The sequence below is a fragment of the Microtus pennsylvanicus genome, chromosome 10 (genome assembly GCF_037038515.1).
Source record: "Microtus pennsylvanicus isolate mMicPen1 chromosome 10, mMicPen1.hap1, whole genome shotgun sequence".
Taxonomy (NCBI): domain Eukaryota; kingdom Metazoa; phylum Chordata; class Mammalia; order Rodentia; family Cricetidae; genus Microtus; species Microtus pennsylvanicus.
The window spans coordinates 38698839-38705252 of record NC_134588.1 but is presented as its reverse complement, the minus strand read 5'-3'; positions in this window follow the sequence as shown (position 1 = coordinate 38705252).

Sequence of the window (6414 nt, the reverse complement as noted above, 5' to 3'; positions counted from 1 at the left end):
ACAAATGTTTGGATTGTCTGTACAGTTTGCAACTTATCAAATAGCAAAACTTTTATCACTGTTTTTAATAAAGTAAAGGAGCTTCCAATCCCATGTTCACAAAATTGAATCTTTAGGAACTCGATATATTGCAAAGCAAAATACTAAGATGAGCACAGTTTGTTTAAAACTGAATGCTAAATGTCTCTTACAGAATACCAATCTAAGATTTGCCACGGCAGAACCTTCCTTCTACTGTCTCTACTTACTTTTCACCGTGAGTTATAATTTTAAGGCTTTCAGTCAGAAAACCAGTCAACGACAGGATTTTGATGTTGACAGGGGTTTCTATGCCACCTGGTCCCACAGTTGTTCAATCCCAAAGAAATACACAAAGGTCTATATTAATCATAAACTGATTGGCCTATTAGCTCGGGCTTCTTATTAACTCTCATAACTTATATTAGCCCATAATACTTTTCTGTGTTATCCACGTGGCTTGGTAGCTTTTTCAGAGAGGCAGTCACATCTTGCTTGCTCTGTTTCCAGCTTCTTCTCTGTCTGGGTGACAACTGCAATCTGAGCTTTCCTTTTCTCAGAATCCTCCTTCTCATGCTTCTACTTCCTGCCTGGTCTCTGTAGCCCCACCTATACTTCCTGCCAATCAGCATTTTTTTTATAATACAATTGAGAGGGTCCCCACAACATTTTGAAATATTCAGTAATAAGGATTTTAGGAAAATATCATGAGTACCTCCTACATACATGATTCTGTTCACATACATGTTATCTTAGTCAATAACTATCATGAGTGATTCAATAAATGTAAATGAAAAAAGAAATGATTCATAAAAAATAATGTAAATATCTTGATTAATAAACTAAATATCCAATAGTGTTGTAATGTCATTTAAAAATATTTCCATTGACTTAAAGAAATAAAGTTATCAAAATCTAAAACTAAGCAATAACAGGCTAATAAAATTACAAAATAATTGAGCAGAAATAATTTTCATATTATAAGAGGATTCTTTGTATTGTTTAGCTTTTAAGTTTGTTCTTTCTCTTTTGAGATAAGGTCTCTGTCCACAAGGCTGGCCTCAAACTCACAATTTTCCTGCATTAACCTCTGACTCCTGGGATTATACTCAGGAGCCATCTTTCCCATGTGTTTGCCTTTTCTATTTTCTACCACTTCTTACAGAGATTGAGCAGGACAGATTTCCCATCACTCAGCCATACAGAAGAAAGTTAGATGATCAATTTTCTAATAGAATCTTAGACTAACAAAGTTATGTGTTGCTATAATTATAAATTTATTTTGCCTCTTTGAAGTATCTGCATACTAAATATTAATAATTTTACCAACACAGAATTTTCTACTTATGTAAATGTAGGGTTTATTTTTGTTTAAGTAGAAAAATATTTATTTCAGTTTCAAGATATGATCAGAAGATATTTTATTCTGATACTACCAAATAGCAAAATCTTCCAGGCATACAAATATGATCTAATCTCCAGAATTACCTTCTCAAATTTATTTTTACTTTCTACGTACCTCAAAGAGAAGCAACTCCATCACTTTCATTGTTGCTTTTTCTCTGTAGTAGTCTTAGTATTTGCTGTTGAGGAACTTTGTGTTCCCAGGTGCTCTTGATAATTGTAGATGTTGTTTAAAAAAAGCAAAGGAATGTTCATTCTGTTTCCTTTTAAACTCCCTTTTAATAAAGCACCATTTGGGCTTTTTAAACATTTTTTATCCTTCAGAGCTGTAACACTGAGAATATCCGTGTTTTTTTTTTCATAGAGGTTTAGAAGGAGTTCATGTCTGTTATCCTAGACTGAAAATTTAGAATGAATTTTCTCTTTATTCTGTATTGGTGAATTCTGTGTATCCCAACCAAAGACTTTTGGTAGTGAGCCTCTCTTACTTCCTCACCATATATCAGAAGAGTTAATTCTATGTCTTCTAATTTAACAATAAAAAATTACAACATTTTTGAGTGCTTATCAGATGATACTCCCAATCAAGAAAGATATGTTCAATAACATAACTATAACATAAGCAGTCTGAAAGAATCGCTACAGAAAAATCAAACATTTGTGTGGAGGGAGTATGGAAAACAACAGAAAAAAATTGTCTTTGAGATCTAAACAGAATGTTTAGCATCAACATCACTAGTCTCCTCACATTGGCTTCCCATGCAAAAGAATTTCTGTCTTTAGCCTTCACCCTCACCAGCAATTTGAATACAATTATGTCTAATATTGGTCTGCTTTACTTTCCAGCCACATAGTAAAGCAATTTATTTCAGTGTTGTCAATTAATTTAGAATGAACTCTTTTTACAACTATGTAAAAAGGTGGGGTGTTGTCAGAGCAGTAATCAATTATTATGTGTACAAAGAACCACACAGACCGTGTGCTGCTTTTTGCCAGATTTTCCATTGCATTTTAATGGGGAAGTATCAGAAATGAATGTTAAGTGGTAGCTACTTACAGAATGCCATTGAAGGAAAAAGAAATGTTCTTTATAATTACTATTTATAGATTGTATTACAATACAGAATCCATGCATAATTACTTCTAATTTTAAATGAGTAGACACTGGAATATTTGCAAGAGAAACAAAGGCTGTTTTTTCTTCCTTGTAATTAGTGCATATTAACTGAACAAAGCACTGTGCTATCCTGTGACATTTTTGTACGTATGTATAACATACCTTGGTGACTTCACCCTCCACTAACCTCTCTGGTCCTTCTCCCACTAATCCCCTTCCTCCTTCCAAAACGCTCTTTTGTGTTTTCTCAAAATATCTTAATTTTAAGAAACCAAATCTTTTTCCTTCTTATAAATAAGATTGGTTGTGAACCATGTATATTGGCAGATGCTACTAATTCTACCACTGTGACAGGAAGAGCTCAAGTTTGAGAATCACCTGAATTAGAGAGTGTGTGTATGTGTACATATATATTCCCAGATGTATAGTAACAGAAAAAATCCTAATGACATTTAATCAGTGTATTATTCTGCCACTAAATAGCTATGGTTAGTATCATATCAATGTTTTGGTTTTGAATATTCCTAAAAAATAAAAATTATCATTGTGCATATGGGTACATATAAATGCACATGCTGGTGTTTATGTATATGGAGAGCAGAAGCAATATCCTTGATGAGTTTTCGTTTTAATGTTTGAGAATGAAAAGGCAATCTGTAACTTAAAACACCACTCTTGAGAGCCAGACTGGCTGGAGCTGCTTGCACTTGTCAGTGACATGGAGTAACTGCTTGGCAGGCACATGTATGAACTCGGCTGTCCCCACAGCCCTGAAAATGACATTACTCAATTCCATGTTTTCTTCCATAACATTAAGCATTCATTTCTATTTTCAAAAGTAAGAATTTTTTTGAAATATTTAGATCTTTACAATGGTATGGGTTCTTGGTTAAAATAATTTTGCTTCTTTATGTATTTAGAAAAAAGTTTGTAATACTTGAGATACTAATGTTGTAAATGGTGATGACTTAGATAAAGATTAAATAAATGGCTGGTTCATTTAATAAAAACTAATGAGAAAAATATGACATTTTTCATAATTTAGATGTATTGAATGCTTATATTTAGCTCCTGTAGTTTTCAATAATAGTGTTATTCTTATTGTTTCACTATAGGCTTTTAAATATAAATATTTTGTGTATAATACCTTTGAATTATTGTTTTCATTCTACTTTCTATATGTCATTTTTACTCTATAAACATCACCATGAATTCAGAATCATATGTTTTACATAAAACTATAGAAAATCACTATTGCTAGGAAGGAAGAAATACTGCTTTAATATTAGTAATTCAAATAATTAATTTTTTTCTGTTTTTATTTTATTTATTTATTTATTTATGTCCGCCTCCTCCCTGCCTCCCTTCTCCCTCCCCCTCCCCGATGCCCCACTCCCCTCCCCCTCCCTCTCCAGTTTGAAGAGCAGTCAGGGTTCCCTGCCCTGTGGGTAGTCCAAGGTCCTCCCCCCTCCATCCAGGTCTAGGAAGGTGAGCATCCAAACAGGCTAGGCTCCCACAAAGCCAGTACATGCCGTAGGATCAAAACGCAGTGCCATTGTTCTTGGCTTCTCAGCAGCCCTCACATATAGTTACCCTCCTGGATATTGGAAGTAGACAAGAATGCTGGGCAAAAATTGGGAACTGGGGGGTGGGGTGGGATGGGGGGAAGGGGAGATGGGGAGAGACAAGTGAGAAGGGGAGGATGGGGAGAGCTTGGGGGAATAGGATGGTTGGGATAATGGAAGGATGGATATGGGAGCAGGGAAGTATATATCTTAATTAAGGGAGCCATTTTAGGGTTGGCAAGAGCCTTGATTATAGATGGGTTCCCAGGGGTCCAGAGAGGTGTCAAATAATTAATTTGAGTGTAAATTTTCCATGAAAATATGCCAAAACCCTTGTTTTAAAAAATGAGAGCATATTAGGGAAGATTTACATTGTTAAATTTATGATTGATCTACTGAAACTTTAACTTTAAAACATTGCTTCTCACAAAAGAAATCCATTGATTGATTTGCAGGTTTTTCTTCTAGAAGCAATCTCTTTAAAAATTAAATAAATCCTAACAGTTAAAAGCTACAGAGTGAACTCCAACAATGTTTTAGGCAGATAAAATTTATTTCTCCAAATATAGATTTTATATTAAGTGGAAAGTTGATGTCATAACAAAATGGCTTTGAAAAATTTGAAATCCTGTGGAAACCTAAAACATATGTATACATGAATTACATACATATTCTCCTAAAACATATGTATACATGAATTACATACATATTCTCCTAAGGAACTTTTTCTGCTTAAGTTTCCATTAGGGGGAAAGTATTAATGACTTCAATCTTTACAAATTATAATAATTAAAATAAGAATAAAGCTTTAGAAAATTATAAAAAGAATCAATATTAACCAAGTCAGAAAATTTATTTTCCTGATCAATACCTTTCTCAAAAGAAGTTAAATAGGATATAATGTATTCATTTCATCATTCTATGAATAATTTAAAAATAATCATGAATTGTAGAACATATGATCACTTTTTATAAATGTTAAGAATTTTTACAATATACTCATAGTGTTTAATAACTATTGTCTTGCTAATCATCAGAATTTCTTACTAAAACACTTTTGAAGTAAGATATAGAAATAACAAAAGATCTTTAAAAAATTATAAAATTATACCACAAACCAAAAAATTCCTGCTTTATATTTTAAAATATCTGCTCAATGAACAATACCACTAAATTAACTTAAACCAAAATAATTTCATAATATGCATGCATATAAATTTTTATATTTGTGTTGCCACCTTTTAGACTATAACAGTTAAGAACTGAATTCATTTAAATGAAATGAGTTGATAAAGGAAACTATGAATCAATGTACGGTAAAAACAATGGCTACCTAGTAAAGAGAGAAAAAAAACTCAAGAGCAAAACATGAGAAGGTACAGAGAAGAGTGTGTAGAACCTAGGCAACAAAATGTAAATCACAGGAAACAGAAGAACATGATAAGATGGTAGACTGAGAAAGGAATAATGGAAATGAACAAAACAGATCCCTTGATAAGCAAAACAAGTCAAGCAAATATTGGTTCTTAGATTTTGTCTCTGGAAGAATGGAATAATAAAGCTGGATTATCGCAGAATCTCTTGGGAGAGAATCACTCAGACAGAAGCAGGTGATGATGTCACCTGAGAGGAAGGGTGCTGAACTTGGTATGTGGAGCTGAGTTGTTCACTCTATCCCATGAAGCTTTGTGTTGCAGCTTATATACCCAGCTTCTATCAGAAATTAGAAATATACAGTTGATTCACTTTCTAGTGAAGATGATCTCTCTTCTCTTATAACCATGGTCACTGTTCTATAATCAGCCTAGATTACATTTTTCATGACAAGCATCATGGAAGCTGTATGCCTACTCAGTATTATCTTGTTAATTGTAAATAAATTAGTACATATTAGACTGTTTTCACTGACTCTCATTTATTTCATTTAAAATGCTCTGTCTTTGGGGAATAAAACTGTTATACCTAAGAATTGCAAGGAGAAAAGACCATGCCCATGACTGTTCAATTAAAGAAAGCTATATTTGGGGGGGTACACCTGAAACAGATTAGCTGTCTGCCTCACCTTAAGTCAGAGAGAAGGCCCTGCTGGTCTCTTACAGTCCTTTTTATAGGTACTATCAACTTCAATCTAAAAGCACACCCAACTGCTATCAAGAGTAGAGAGTGGGTAGAAAGAAATCAGAACCAAAAGGGACAGCCACCCATCATAGTTCTTAGACACTTGTATTTGATGTTAACTTTTGAAATTCTTAAAAAAAATCATCATGTGAAAATATTTTTTAAAAAATTGTCCTTGTAAACACACAATTG